This window comes from Natator depressus, chromosome 1, assembly GCF_965152275.1.
Source record: "Natator depressus isolate rNatDep1 chromosome 1, rNatDep2.hap1, whole genome shotgun sequence".
NCBI classification, from domain to species: Eukaryota; Metazoa; Chordata; order Testudines; family Cheloniidae; genus Natator; species Natator depressus.
In genome coordinates this window covers 234,337,335-234,354,159 of record NC_134234.1, presented here as the reverse complement: position 1 = coordinate 234,354,159, position 16,825 = coordinate 234,337,335, and the positions used below count along the sequence as shown (strand labels likewise).

At 38.3% G+C, this 16,825-nt stretch overlaps 1 protein-coding gene across 1 annotated transcript in view; it reads left to right on the top strand.

Annotated features, from left to right (window-relative positions):
* The first annotated feature begins 10,106 nt into the window (after positions 1-10,106).
* Positions 10,107-16,825, top strand: part of PIK3C2G (phosphatidylinositol-4-phosphate 3-kinase catalytic subunit type 2 gamma) — a 330,089-nt gene continuing 323,370 nt past the window's right edge. Inside the window, exon 1 of the mRNA XM_074938223.1 lies at positions 10,107-10,148. The gene's annotated coding sequence lies outside the window, so the exon portion shown is untranslated. The remainder of the gene's footprint in view (positions 10,149-16,825) is intronic.

The window sequence follows — 16,825 nt, the reverse complement described above, 5'->3', positions numbered from 1 at the left end:
CTTTTTGGAAAACTAGCTTGCTTCAGATAGTGAGGGGATATCTCCAACTAAACAGGCTGGTGAAAACTGGTTGAAGAGCGTTGTGGAAGTGAAAAGACAAGTGAAAAACAGTGTGGGAGGGGAGGGATGAGGGAAGCAGGTGAAAAGCAGTGGTAGCTTTCATGTATCTTGTCTTGAACCCAGTAAATTCTAGCTGCTGCCCTAGCTGAGCATAATAATTTTTCTTTAGCAAACGTATTTAGATATTGGTTATCTGCATCAGCCAGAATTGTTTATGCCCCATTTTTCCATAACCGTGCATATCCAGTGACTGAGCCAAGCTTCCGAAGCTGAGAAGACAGATTGATTTCATATAGAAGGCAGCTGAGAGAGACCACACACTCTGTACGCAAGAGGTGGTTTACATTTTATGTCAGTTACTGAACCGTGTATTTGCAGTACTCTACAAGATGTGAATTTCTTCACTCACTTTATTAAAAACATTTTATGCTGCTGAACATAATGTAATAGCTCCTTCACTTAGGACTTCATAGTCCTCACTGTGATGCATGTCATGAGGTTTGGAACATCCTAGCAACAGCAGGGACAGACCCTCTTGTTACAAAAGTTCCCACAACCTGACCTAAAGGAGAGTCTCTGTTAGCAATACAGGTCCTAAGAAGACGTCAAGCAGTTCTTGTTCTGCCCAGTAGGGGACAGTGGTGCACACACATTAGTAGCTGTACAATTTTTAATTTTAGAACTGGAAATGATCTCAAATGCTGACTCCGTTTTTTTTACGCACACATTTGGAACAGCATTTTACTCCTTTTCACTAATTTAAATATTTTGCCAATTAAATATTTTATATAAAATGTCAATCTGAGTTTTAAGATGTTTTGTTTTTTACATCAACTAAAAAATCTGTCCTTTTGAAATAAATGAACATATGAAATGCAAGTAAACTACAGTGGTTAGAGGAGGAACAGATAGGATTGTCTTTAAACACAACAATAGTTCTTTGAATCGGCATATGTTTGGATGCTACTTGGTAATGTGGTATTTAAATCAGAACCACTGTAGATCTCATGAGATCCATTACTCGTTAACTTCTGGTTATTCAACATGGGGACGATGACAATTCTTCCTTCAGATATTCCTCGATGGGAGGGAGCTTCAGGGGTGCCTGTCTGGGAAAGGGGGCCTAGTACAGAAAAGTTTGAGAACAACTACATTTACTGATGAGATCCTAGCCCAATTCTGCAGTGCCTGGATCCAGTGTATTTATTCTACCTGTAACTTTTTTTCTCCTTTTGGAAATCCCTAAGTTTTTTCCGTTGCACAGAGGAAGAGTGATGCTTTCTTGTGAGTTTGAGGTGGGTTTTAGAGGTGGAGCGATGATGGGGGACTAGATGGCTCAGAAGGTGATGACATCTGGAGACATTCATCTGTAGATTGCTGGTTTTGACACAGTCCTGAAAGTCACTGCCCTTTGTTAGTTTTTATGTAGCAGTAGCACCTAGTGGCCTCAGCCGGGTACTAGTATTGTATAAATGTATGGTAAATGACAGTCCCTGTCCCAACAAGCTTATAGTTGAAAAGACAAGGCATAACTTGTAGATGAGACTAAAGAATGGGGAGGGGAGGGAAGACAGGGTAACAAAGCTAATATCCCCACTGTATTTTCCACTGAATGCGTCCAATGAAGTGGGCTGTAGCTCACGAAAGCTTATGCTCAAATAAATTGGTTAGTCTGTAAGGTGCCACAAGTCCTCCTGTTCTTTTTGCAGATACAGACTGACACGGCTGCTACTCTGAAAGCTAATATGATGTTTTAGTATAGACTTAGCCATGTGTGGTGTTCTTAGGCAGCTGGTAGCAATAATCCCAGTTTGCTCAGTAGTCTGAGCAATGGACTGTTCAGTGATGCTAGTCAGTGGTCTGTGTGAAATGAGTTAGTGATCCCATTCCAGTTCCCAGGAGGCAAATATCCAAAACAAAACCAAACTCCTTAGCGCTAATAGTCATCTTGCTGACAGTCTTGCCTCAGAAGCTAAGAAGTAACTGGGCATGGAAACTTGAATTATTATTTCCTCAGTAGAGGAGATTCCTCTTGGTAAAGGTTGAAAGACATGTCTGGAGCAGTCTTCAGAAAGCTTGCGCTGCTGATGCCCGTATAGTATGTCTTTTGTGGGTAAACTTGATCTCTGCAGCCGTGAGGCTGGCATTGTTCAGCAGCACTAATCTTATCCAAAATGTTTTTAAAACACTCCAAAAACCACACACACTTCATGGAAAAGTCAGTCCAGCAGTATTTCACATGACAAGGTAGCTAAGAAGAAAATCAACTATGGACTTGGTAAAACACAGGGAAAGAAAAGAGAAGAAAGCATGGAGAAGAGAGGGATAGAAAGAAAAGAGAGAAGGGGACTGAATAATGGCTACCCAAAACCCAATTGTGTGCTGTGATCTTACCGTAGTACCAATAAGTGTGAATCTTTTCCTTTTAAGCTTTTGACAATTGGTGTGATGATTTCATCAAACATCAGTATTTTAAAGATGATTATGTGGTCAAGAGGTGAGTTTGGGTAACATTTTGCATGGAGTAGTTTAACAGAAAAAAAACTTTTTTGCCAAAAAGACTTTCCAAAACAGAAAGATAGAAGTCTGTGTTTCCACAGGGAAAAATTGGGGTATGGTGGGTTTTAGCCATAGTTTGATGTCCAGGGAAGTTATGTTGAATTCTTGGGACCAATTTCTGCCTTCCAAAGTGCGTCCAATTAGCTCCAACGAAAGGTGCTGCATGCATGTTCATCAAGGACTGAATTCTGTCTCCAGTTATGTCCCTACCATCTCTGCAAAGTCAATAGGAGCTGATCAGATGTAAGCGAGAGTAGAATATAGCTGTCAGTATTGACTTAGGTTGCCCTTCTGGGTTAAAAAACAAAAGGCAGACATGGGCCTCAACGGAAACCACGGATCCACATTCAAATTGTTGTCTTGCAGCTAGGGTGATCAGATTTCCTGATTTTTATAGGAGCAGTCCTGATATTTGGGGCTTTGTGTTATATAGCCCCTATTACCCCCCACCCCATCCCGATTTTCCATACTTGCTGTCTGGTCATTCTACTTGCAGCCCCGCTCTGATGCTATAGTGAGCCAAATCCAAACAGCTTGAAATCTGGGAACTTTAGAATTTGGATACAGAGTTTGAACCCTCAGGTCTAAGAGTAATTGAATCAAATTGGCAAGTATGTGTGTAAGACTGGAGTTTTGGTGTTAGACTGTACAGAGAAATGAAATTTAGATTCAGAGTTGGGCTCCTTTTCAGTGCAAAAAACCCACACATCCCCCAAAACCCTGCTACTAACTGACTAAGCAGGAAACATTAGAGTGGCAATATTTTAGGAAGCTGTGTAGGGATGTGCAAGGAAATTTAGAAACAAATCAAAATGAAAAGTAGCAGTTGGGGTGGAATATGGATCCAAAATTTTTCAAAATTTATGAAAGGCTAGGTTTCTGATCAATTTGAACTTGGGTTCATTCTTATTTTTTCCAAACCAATTGGTGTTTTTTGTTGGCCTATGCTTGAAAAGGACACTCATGCAGTCCCAGGACATGTACAGCTCCTGAAATGTGAAACAACATTTAAGCATTGAAATGGAAATTAGGAATGTTTTAATCTGGTTGCACAAAATAATACTAATACTTGTAGAGAGTATGTGTTATGAAATGTGAAATTCCTCAATGGCCCTAACTTTTCAAACATTAAGATGATAGCAGTTTATACTGGTAAGCCAACTCTAAGTAGTAGTAATAACAATCATTTTATTTATTGGGTTCCCATCCATCATTAATATCCTGCTGGATGGCTCACCAAAGACATAATTTGAAGTTAATGTCCTGCTAGGCGCCTCATAAAAGAGAGAAACCATTAGGCGTATAACTGCCTTTATATTTTATGCTTTTCTCTATTGATGTAGATTACAGTAAAAGGGCCAATTTTGCATCTTCATTGAAGTTAATGGTGTTTCACCCACTTACACCAGGTCTGAAACTGGTCCAAAATGTGTTAACATTTTGTTGTTGTTTTGTTCTGCCAAGTGGTGCTGGAGCATCCATCATTGACTTGCAAGGTGCCCCAACTGGATCAGTTAGGATAGAGAGAATACTATTTTTCCCCTGTCAAATTTCTGCTCCTTGCAAAATCCACTTACTGTAAAATGTCATGTTTTTGGAGGCTTTTTTTTTCTCCCTTCTCATCTTTTGACTAAATTGCCAGTTCTCCTGCTCATTCTTTTCATCTTTTATGTCATTCATTAAAATATTACATTTTATGCCCAGTATTGTTCACACTCTACAAGGTTTTTATCACTTAGATAAAAGCAATCTCCTTGATGCACAGCTGGTCTCCAGTATGATCTGATTGCTTTTGTGATAGGTCTCAGATACCTAATGCCATGTAGCACCCTTCTAAGCTTTTTCAAATAACTAAATTAAATTACTTGCAGATGAACTCATTTTATAGCATGTAGCTGAGAAGGTTTTCAGTTCATTTAGGGCCAGATTCTGCCATCTTTACTCACATTCAATAGTAGCTTACTCTTAGTTCTGTTGATTACTTGAGAAATAAGGTATTACTAATGAGTAAGGGTAGCTACTTTTTCCACATATATCCTATGTCTTTGACTTATTTTGGGTATGACATCAGCCATGTTTCTGCTCCCCAAAACTTCTGTTTAGGAATGCTACTGCTTTTTATATGACCATGGGGATAAAGATGGTGGAAAGAGATGATTGGGAATCTCTTGATTCCTTTTAGAAACTCTGAAGGGTGTTTTTTTGGTTGGTTGGTTTTGGTTTTTGTTTTTTGTTTTTTGTTTTTTTGTTTTTTTTTGGTGGGAGGGGATTTTTAGATGTAACAAATGCAGGAATTCTTTATAAAATAATGGTTTAAAGAACTTTGCTTTCTTTTATGAACAGTTTTAAGTGTTCTTAACACAATAATTATTGTAGCATTGTATATAACACCTTTCCTTCCACAGTGTGTTGAAAGCTAGCCAAGAATGGCAGCCAATCACCAAGGAAATATAACTGCCTGTGGGCTGGAAAGTAGCACTTGTTTAACAGAGTGCAGTAATATTAGAGAACACTCTAGGATAGGAAGTAAAAAGTGTCGTATTCAGGTGCAATTACAGGGGAATTTAAGGCTCTGATTCTGCAAAAACTTAAGCATATGATTGTCTTCAATGGAGTTACTTCCATGCTTAAAGGTAAGTGCTTATGTAAATGTTTGCAGCAGTAGGGCTGTTGTTATTGGAATGAAAAAGGAGGTGTCCAAGCAACAAACTCTCTTAAGATGCGGTTTGACACAGTGGAAAATGTGTGACAACCTTTGTTCTATTCTAAATTTCGGCAACAGCCTGATCAGGCTGTGACTCTACTAGATCTTATAGGAAGAGTCAAGTATGCTCAGTACTTGAAGAGGAGGCCTAAAGGAACAAGGAAGAGTTGTGACAGGGTGCTCTTAGCAGCTACAAATAGAGCCCTTTGAAGGCCAGTACCCTGGTCACTTAGATCACCTTGGGCACCAGGAGTGGTTACAGTAGGAGGGAGCTTGATTGGTTTTGGAAGGGTAGAAAGGATCGTTTATACCTGTAGGGAGCCTGATGAGCTAATGAAGTAATTAGCTCACCCACTGGAGAACCCAGGGAAGAAAGCAAACCGTATACAAGGCTGACTCAGGGAGCAGCAAGGATCCTCTGTCCACCTGCAACTATTCTGTGTTGTACCTGGAGCTTAAGGAAGAAACAATAATAAATTTCTGAAGGTGCCCTGGTGGATTGCGTGTGCTGTATAGTTCACCAAAAGGGCTAATCAGCCTGGGTTTGCAGGAGCTGATGGGGACACCCGTTCACAAGAGCTATTAATATTTCTGAAGATTCACTCCTGATTCATGGGGGGGAGGGGGGGAAATGCCAGCAAATTACTGGGCAACACTGTGATGGGAGGCTAAATTTATGCCCAGTTATAAGCAGGCACAACTTCACTGATTTTTTTTTTTTTTTTCAAAGCATGAAACATATGAGGTCAAACATTCCATGTCTGTTTTTTGTTAGCAGGTTTTCTACTAAGGTGTTTGTACCCACCACTCTTCCATGCATGTCTTTTAACAGTTATTTCCTCCCCCCCCCCCACAGCACATGTTCCTATAGCCTAAATTTATACTAATGTGAACACTTTAAGCAGTATTTGCCCCAAAATTCTCTTACCCCGAATGCACACATTGAGACCACTTAGCAGCTTCCCTGCTCCTTTACTAAACTCTTGGATAGAAGCCACCGTATACCTGCTGAAAGAAATCCAATGCCCCCCCCCCCCCCGCAAAATATAGGCAGACGCTGAATTAGTAACTCTTCCTTTCAGTTGACATTAAACAAATAAATAAATAAAATAAAAATCAAATCTACAGGCATGCACCTTTATGGAAGTCCTAATGTAACTATTTGCATCCTGTGCAGATGATATGGAGAAGTACATTTCCCCCATCTTACCCTCTGTTAGGGCCTTCTATCCTCCTATGGTGCTAGATCTCTGAAACAACTCAGGGCTTTTTGTTTAAGAATTTCTTCTCAAAAGTTACCAGCCTGCTTCCAGATGGCATTATTCATGGGTGGCAGTAGTCAGCTGGCACCAAATAAACCCATGCTAATCCACTCCTACTTATAAATATATTACCCAGCTGGCTCTGGTCCCATTATAAACAAGCAGCCACAAATCCTAGGCTAATAGGCTTCATCAAATCCTAGTTAAAGGCGGTCCTAGTCTGACTGTAGCTGAGCCAAAATCATCAGGTTCTCTGGGACCATGGGAAATATAATTCCATTTAGGATTGATTTATTCTACAGAACTCTTTTATAATCTATATATTATAACCAGAAATGCTTCACCCTATAGGTGATGCTCAGTGGAGAAGAACAAATGGGCTTGGAACTCTTTTATAGAGCCTTTATTTCTCTCTCTCTCCAAGTGCTGGCTGACTGTGTCCACTCCTAATTAAAGGCATGTGCTGGTTCAAGGGGATTAGAAAACGGATCTCATGACCAACAGTGGGTTACTCAGGTTAGTTTGTTCATAGTTTATTTCTTAACTTGTCCATGCACTTACATCATGATGTAAAGTGGATCCTAGTATATTAAGCTATAAGATTCTAGCTCTTTTCTATTCAGTCATAAATCAGCCTAATTATTGCATCCCCGGGTCTCCTGAGGCTTGTCTACACGAGCCTTGTGCTATTATTAGCATTGGTGCAACTGCACTGTATCTGAAAAAGGGATATGAGATTTTGCAAAGTAGATCGCTGTTGTCCTGTGTGACATGTTTAAGCTTCATTCCAAAGTCTATGCAATTAATTTGTCATTGTAACCCCTGTTCGTTATTGGCGTTGAGGTATCTCCAAGCATTGAATTCTTTGCACTCCACTGTTGACAGAAGGCAGGCGCAGATGCTGTCCTTTGTTCCATCCCCCACTCACACCCCCAAAAAAGTATATGTGCACATGTAAATATTTTTTTCCCTTTCTCTGAAAATAAATATCAGATGCCCCCTGAACAATAGGGAACCCAATTGGAAAACATACTGCTCAACCCTTGTTCCACAATAAAATTCTGTTTACAAAAAAATATAAGAACCTAAGAATGGCCATACTTCATCAGACCAATGGTCCAACTAGCCCAGTAGCTGTCTTCCAGCAGTGGCTGGTTCCAGATGTTTCAGAGGGAATGAACAGAACAGGGCAATTTATCGAGTGATCCATCCCCTGCTGTTCAGCTTCGAGCAATCAGAGGTTTAGGGACACCTGGAGTATAGTGTTGTGTTCCTGACCATCTTGGCTAATAGCCATTGATAGACCTATCCTCCCATAAACGTATCTAATTCTCTTTTGAACCCAGTTATACTTTTTGGCCTTTACAGCATCCGCTGGCAACGAGTTCCATGAATTTAAACTGAACTCTGTAAAGATGAGTAACAGATCGGTAACCACCCAGCTATTGCCAATAACATTTGATATTGCACCTTCTGGGGGTTACTATTCTGCTATTTAAATAGACTGATATATAGGGAAGTGTACCTCCCCCTGCGGAAAAGGTAATATTACTGACAATTCTGCTATAACTTTCAGCTTGTTAACATAAAACTCTACTACTAAATCTCTCAGGGTAAACTATGCAGAGATACAAAAGCCCTAAGGTATTAAATGATTTTGATATAAATTCCAATTTTATTTTATGACCAGTTTACAGCTGCTGGTAGATATCTTCTCTCGTAAACTATATTTTTCCAGGTTTTAGGCAAATGTTACCCTTTTTTTTTCTGTAGGGTTTCAGACAATAAGTTTATTGTGACAAGTTAGCAGCATTTTCTTCACACTGCGCGTAAGAGGGAATCTTAATGTGACTAAACTAGCAGAAGACCCATAAAGAAATGTGATTATATTTTATGTATTCATAAAAAAAGTTACATTCAATTTACACATTTGGATTTTGTCTGTGACAGTCACAAAAAATAGACTGCAAGAGTGTAAAGCTCTATAAACCAGGACAGTGAAATGGCTACGTTGTGTGGGCTGCTAACCCAGAGCAAGCTTCTCCATGTGAATGGAGAACTTCTTTTTGCTGGTATAAATGGTGAAGAGAACAAAACTAGATAACTTATCAAGTTGGTGTCTAAACTTGCATCCCTTACTCATATGACTGGTGCTGATACCCAGGGTTTTCAGAACCCAAAGCAGTGGTTACTTAACTGTTTCTCACCAGGCAGTGCCAAGAATAAATCATTGGGGGCACAGCTCATCCATCTGATATATAATTGATACAAACCAGAGTGCTTTCACCTAAAACTACATTTTTAATAGATCTTAAGCGCATGCACATATACACACACACACGCTGTCACAGTAGGTTTAGAACATTTCAAAACATTTATATTTACCTGAAGTTAAGAAATGTTTTCGAGGGATCAGCAGCTAGACTTCCGGGGGACCCACCTTCTGTCTAGCCACTGAGGAACTTGGCTGTCAGATCATTGCCCAAAGAAAGCTTCCTCGGACTTCTCAAAAGCAAATTCTTGAACTCTTTCCCCTCCCTTCAGAGGGTTTACATTGGTGTATCTTCAGCTGCAGGCCTGGCCCTCCACACTTAAGTAATCATTGAATCACTGTATATGCTGCTGCTGCCCTATCATATAGAGGCACCCTTTTTTCCATACGTTGCTGGCACTTCAAGCCCCTAAACTTATGTTAGACCTTGTCTTGACAGATACAGAGGAACTAAACCACAAAACTAAAAATTGATGCTAACTTAGGTACAAGCGATCATGACTTGATCACTTTTATATTGTGCAAACAGAATGAAGTCCAGACCAGTGATCTCTAGATGTATATTTGGTGCTTTAAAAGGGTCACTTTCACAAAGCTAAAAACAATTCTGAACCAAATCAGTTGTGAGGAAGTATTTAATAAAGAAAAAATTGACTAATTGGGAATTGTTTAAGAATGTGCCCCAAAAGTCACAATCCCACAATTGCAGAAGAAGGCTGTATTGGTTTTTAAAAAGACCTGGTTTAGAGGGGAAGTGAAGGCAACTACATGTTTTTTAAAAACTATACAACAAATCTAAAGAAAAAGGAAGTTGATAGTAATGAATATAAATCAGGAGCTAGGAATTTTAGAAAATTGCTAAGGGCAGCAGAAGGACACAAGGAGAAATCTATGGCTGGCAGAGTTAGGGACAGTAAGAAGGAGTTTTAATTACATTAAGAACAAAAGAATCTATTACTAGATCAAAATGGTAGAATTATCAATAACAATGCAGAAAAGGAAGAATTGGTCAATAAATATTTCTGTTCTGTAGTCATATGATAACACCTTTTCCATTCCATTTGTATCTCAGGAGGATTTTACACAGCAGCTACTAAAGTTTAAAAATATTTTTAAATCATCAGATCCAGATAACTCTTGCATCCAAGAGTTTTAAAAGAGCTGGCTGGGGAGCTTGCTGAACTGTTCCTGTTAATTTTCAAAAAGTCTTGGAAAACTGGGGAAGTTCTAGAAGATTGGAAGAAATCTAATGTTGTGCCAATATTTAAAAAGTGTAAACAGGATGACTCAGGTAAGTATAGACCTGACAGTCTGATATTGATCCTGGGCAAGATAATGGAGCGGCTGATATGATTAATAAATAATTAAAGAGGGGTAGTATAATTAATATATTGGATGTATGGAAAATAGATTCTGTCTAACTAACTTGGTATCTTTTTTTGATGTGATTACAAGTTTGGTTGATAAAGGGAATAGTGCTGATGTAATATTCTTAGACTTGTGTAAGGCATTTGACTTGGTACCACAGAATATTTTGATTAAAAAGCTAAAATTCTATAAAGTTAACGTGGCACTCATTAAATGGATTAAAGGTGGGCTAGCTGATAGAATTGTAAACAGGGACTCATCATCAAATGGGTGTTTTTCCAGTGGGGTCCTGCAGGGATCTGTGTTTATCCCTATGCTGTTTAACGTTTTTATTAATATCCTGGAAGAAAACTTAAAATCATCTCTGGTAAAGTTTGCAGATGACACAAAAATTGGCAAAGTGGTAAGTAATGGAGAGGACAGGATACTTAGACAGAGTGTTCTGGATCACTTGGCAAGCTGGGCTCAAGCAAACAGTATCCATTTCAAAACAGCTAAATGTAAATGTGTACATCTAGGAACAAAGAATGTAGGCCATAGTTACAGTATGGGGGACTCTGTCCTGGGAAGCAGTGACCCTGGAAAAAGATTTGGGGGTCCTGGTGGATAATCAGCTGTACATGAGATCCCCATGTGACACTGTAGTTAAAAGGACTAATTCAATGGTTAGATGCATGAGTAGGGGAATCTTGAGTAGGAATAGAGAGGTTATTTTACCTCTTTGTTTGGCACTAGTGTGACTGCTGCAGGACTACTGTCTCCAATTCTGGTACCTCTGGCATTGGTCCATAACTAGATGGAAATGATAGAATTCAAGAACAATGTTGATAAATTGGAGAGGGTTTTTAAAAAAGTAATGAGAATGATTAAAGGATTAGAAAACACGTTATTTAGGGGTAGATTTAAAGATCTTGATCTATTTAGCTTAAAGAGAAGACTGAGGTGATTTGATTACAGGCTATAAGTACCTACATGGGGAACAACTATTTAATACTGGGCTCTTCAACATAGCAGAGAAAGATATAACATAGTTCAATGACTGGAAGTGGAAGCTGGACAAATTCAGATTGAAAATAAGGTGTAGATTTTAAACAAGGACAGTAATTAACCATTGGAACAATTTACCAGGGGTTGCAAAGGATTCTCCATTTTCAAAATTAAGATGGGATGTTTTTCTAAAAGATATGATCCAGGAATTATTTTGGGGAAGGTCATCGAGCCTTGGAATCTATGACCTAACAGTGTCTAAAGGGTCTTTTCCCAGGCAATTTTTTCCCTTTTTGTTGAATGGACTGGCCTTATACAGAACAAGTAGTTGGCTTCTGCACCTGAGAGAGCTTCCAAACTGGAAGATATAAAAATGGGTTCAATTAATTCTCCATTTAAATTTTGGGCCACTTAGCCGTAAGGTAGTTCAATGTAACTACAATAATGAGTGATATATTTGTATCCAACTTTCGTTCCTCTTCTCCCAAAGAGCTTTTGAGATGGAAAATACAATTTTCCAACCTGGGTATCTGAATCAAGAGTATCAGTTCCGCGTTTGGGCACTTAAACTGACATTTAATCTTTCAAATATCCACTGAAGTACCCAAGTACCAGTTTGTGTCCACGTCCAGAATTGATTTCCCACAGATTTAGCCATCCCATGTTTGGAACTTGGACTTTGCATACTGGAATTAATTGCTCACAATTGAAATGCAGCCAACTCTAGAATAGAACACTGCATTTATTCTACGCCACTCACTCTATATAGGTTGTTCCATTGAAAACAGTATTTCAAAAACCTACTTGCAAATTCATGTGATTGTGATGACAGGACTTAGGCTTCCTCACTAACGCATATCATTGGGATATATATGGGTTCTATCTCAGAGCCGACTAAAAGATGATTTCATGAAAAATCTCAAGTTTGTTTCCATTTTGCAGGTATCTATTCCCCATCTGCCACAAAAAAACTCATCACTCAAAAAAGTAGTTACAGCTGATATTTAAACAAATTAAAAATGAAGAATGTTGTTGAAAAGATAATTATTTCATCCCTAGCATAGAGATGAACATTTATCAAGCTGTAAATCCATCTTATGCCTTTTGTCAGAGTAAGCAGAACAATAGAATAATGTTTCATCACCTTTATGATAAGCCAAATTAAGTGAGGTGTTTTTAATATACTTTATCATAAATAAATTTTGTTTGTAAAAGGAAGAGAAGAAGCTGAAATTGGAGTACAAGTATAGTGTTCTGAATTTCAGCTGTTGTCTACATGCAAATCTATATCAATTTATCTAAATTGGTTTAGAGAAACCACTGCAAACCCAGGTGTAGACACTCTTATTCTAGTCTGAGTGCCTTATTTTGGTTATAGTTTAAATCTGTTAATAATGGTTTGAGAGAAACTGAAATAAACCACTCTTAAAATGGAATAAGAGTGCCCACATATGGGGTTGCAGTGGTTTAACTAAACTGGTTTAAATTCTCACCTTAATGTTAAACTGGCACAAAACTCCATATGGCTAAACCTGACTGTTATTATTATTTTGTATCTGGATAGCTTCTATTCTGTATTGCTTATCTATTTTCTCTGTGTCCTCCGTAATCAAGCAGATATCCTGTATTAACCGTCTCTCTCAGTTCCTAGCAGAACTGACTTTTGTAGCAGGACACCTAGGTTAGGTGCTGTACTCTGACTTGGAATCTGATTCACAGGTTCTAGTGCAGCAAGAAAGCTAGAGAAAAGCCCTGTTAAATTTCTATTTTTCTTGCAGCTGTGACTACTGGGGCAAGTAGAAGGTTTGGTGGGATAGCTGATTTGACTTGCTTACTATAGACTGTGGTTAGGGAATAACACTGGTGCTATGTGTTATTCTTTCTTCTTGGTTTATAGCATTACATTTCAGAATGTCATTAAATTAATTAAAAATTAATTAATTAAATTAATTAAAAAGTTCCTAACAGGAAGGGCCTCTTGTTTCCCACTAGGTCACCATGATGGTTGGGGGAAGGTCTAGCCTTCCTAGCCTGAGGGATTGAATAGCATATGCTTTTGCCTCTCCATGAAAGTTGCAGGCATATCAATGACTTGCTGTACTTGTAAATGTGGCTGTTCAAACCTTTTATGTTAATTTTGTCATTTTGTTAATTTATAGCATTTCAGTTTACAGGCAATACTTTAATCCCTGCGTCCTGAGCGACACACAATTAAATTACCACTTACTCAGTCACGAGTCTCTTAGAAGCATGAAGTGGTTTTTTTTCACCACTTGGCCTTTAATATTATTACAGAACAGGCCTTTGGTTCTGATGCTGGTAGAAAACTATCCTTGTATAAATGAAACATGACTGCTGAATCAAACAAAAAATCATTCTTAAAAATGAAACTTGAGTTGAGGGCATATTGATACTCTCTCATGGAATTCTGTGTATGAAACTTGACTTTCTGGGATTGGATGACTCAGAGTATTGGTTATGTGATAATTTTTTTTCCTCCAAGTTGTCTCTTCTAATTCATATAGGTTCTTATACCACCCTCATCATTGTAGTATCTGAGCACCTTCCAGGGTCAATCAGTATTGACCAAATATCATTACTGTATAGTAACCTTTCTTTGGTTTGTATGAATGTTCTCAGATATAATAATGGTTTCCACATCAGCACAGTCACCACAATTGAGCCTCTTATAACAGTCTCAGCAGAGAGGACAGAGATCCAGGATTCAACCCAGCAAATCACTCCTTCTAATGTAACTTTTTTCTGTGGATAAACAGAGGGCTTTTGTTCTAGTGGTACAAATATGGCACCTATCCATAGGATTAAAACATCCATGTTATTTTAAATGAACCTTTTACTTTTATAAAAGGAGGACTTGTGGCACCTTAGAGACCAAATTTATTTGAGCATAAGCTTTCGTGAGCTACAGCTCACTTCATCGGATGCATTTTCCACTGAATGCATCCGATGAAGTGAGCTGTAGCTCATGAAAGCTTATGCTCAAATAAATTTGTTAGTCTCTAAGGTGAACAAGTACTCCTGTTCTTTTTGCGGATACAGACTAACATGGCTGTTACTCTGAAACTTCACTTTTATGATAATGGAAAAGCAGCAGCTTTAAAGATTTTCACTTACAAGGTTATTCACATCGTGCTACTTTCTATTTTCTCTTAGACCTTAAAGAGAAAAGGCATTTTTTTTAAGTTTTGTAAAAGGGTTCATTTAGTCTCCTAGAAGCGACCTCAAACCTATAATCATATAGTGTACATGCATGAAGTATTTTTAAATAAGACCTTTTAACTTTAGAAGGTTCTCATAATGGTAAAAGAGAAAAAATATAGGGTTTATATAATGCCTACCAAGACTAAAAGAGGAATTTAGTACAGATGGACAGAAAATGGTGAATATTTTCTATGAAAGTTTGAGTGGCAAAATTTTCATTCAATTTTTTTCTTGGAAATTTATTGGTCTTTCAACCAAACCCAACTGAAAAAAAATCAGTTTTTCAAAAAGCAAAAAATGTTGTGATTTTCACTGAACTATTGGAACACACAATGAAATGGGAAATACTTTTCATGGTGTTTTTTTTTTTTAAATAAGGCCATATTTCATCAAGAAAAAAAGCCTTTATGGAGAAATTTTGTCTATCTTTAAAATGGAGTGACATGCCTGAAAAAGACAGGAGGTAATGATGCACTGAAATATTGAAACAGCTATATCTAAAGATGACAGGACATCGTACCGCAGAGGCAAAAGTCTCAGATGAAATGGTAGGTGGTATACTTTCAAAGACACATTCTTAGCTTTATTGTTTGGGGCCCAGACTTTCCATGTAAGTGAACAGAATATTTTTATCAGCTACAATGCCAGGATGCACATGGTCTCTTGTTTCTCGTTAGTTTATAAGTACCAGATCCCAACAGGGGTTTTATTCAGATGCCCCTTGATATGTGAACATTTTTGAATAGGTGGATGTGAGTGACTTGGGTTTCCATTACTTCAGTTTTGTGTATTAAACACATTTTACCCCAAACTTAGTTTATTCTTTGGTGCATCTATGGCACCTTGCTGTGGGGAAGGTGAAGGCATCTGCCACTGCCTCACCTTTATTATTTCCTAAAAATGTGATTGTCCTCTGCTCTGTTATAATATATATGGAACCACGATCTGTCTTAAACAATAAGTGTTTACTAGGGAACACACAGTGCTTAATTTGTAACGAAAGAGGTTCTGGGACTCAAGCAATTAGGTGTCGGGGCTCAAGCAATTTTTTTACATTCATAAATGAAGCAGCAAGCCCAGAGGTGCTAGAGCTATGAACTGCCAAGCCGAATTAAGGACTGGGAACACAGCAATGAGCTTCTCTTGCTTGTTCCAGATCCATCCTCCATCTTTCTCCATCACCCAGAAGCCACAGCCTTGGTACTTGAATGACATAACTACAAACAAATATCATTACAAGCTTCATTCTTGATGTGTGTGCCATCTACAGGTCAGGTTTGGTAGTTCTTTGAGTAACATTGACGGTGGGATCTCAGAAGCCATGTGAATTCATAGGCAGTACCTACTTTGGTTATGATTTTTGTAATTCACTCACCCCTGCTGTAAACCTTTCCAGAGAAGTTTGCAGACAACTAATGTTTGAATCTTGGTGGGTTGTAGGTCAACTCTTGGAACCATTTGTGAATAATGAAGCACTGCTTCTTTGAAATCAGCATGCACATTCTTGAAACCAGCCAACTGAAAATCCAGAGTGGATAATGCTTTCCCATGTTGTTATCTACAATGTACCTGGTCTTAACCCCAAAGTGAAGTTGAGAAAAAAGCATCATTTCAGACATTTTAAAAACTAGACTGGTCAAAGCTTAGAAATTATACAGTAAAGCGCCAACCTACACTGGTAGGGAGAATGATCAAATGCCATAAGAGGGCTTTTCCTCCTCTCCTCCCACCCCCTTACTTATATGTTGCCCTTTGTTTACTTTTTCCACACCAGTCAATTTTGCTTTGTAGTCCACATCACTCTCTAGTTCTCATGTGCTACCATAAAGATGTTCGCAAAAAGAAAAGGAGTACTTGTGGCACCTTAGAGACTAACCAATTCATTTGAGCATGAGCTTTCGTGAGCTACAGCTCACTTCATCGGATGAAGTGAGCTGTAGCTCACGAAAGCTTATGCTCAAATAAATTGGTTAGTCTCTAAGGTGCCACAAGTACTCCTTTTCTTTTTGCGAATACAGACTAACATGGCTGTTACTCTGAAACCTGTCATAAAGATGTTGTTTGGGTTACCCAAACTACTAAAGAATACTTACACTGATGTTTTTGGATTTTAAATTATTATTTTTATTCCAATTTTGAATGTGTAACCCCTTTATTTTTCTAGAAAACTAAAACCTTGTGCCTGATCTACAGTACTTGTGCCAGTATTGCCTCTTTTTCTTATTACTGTATTGAATTAGCTAATACAGTATACAGCTGTCATTGTAAAATGCTTGACGTATAACCCATTGGCCTGTTACTTGAACTACCACACTACCTTGTACCTTGATACAAAGAATGAGCTGTAAAAGATTAACATTACTGTACTGTATTAGGTGACCCTGGTGCAAT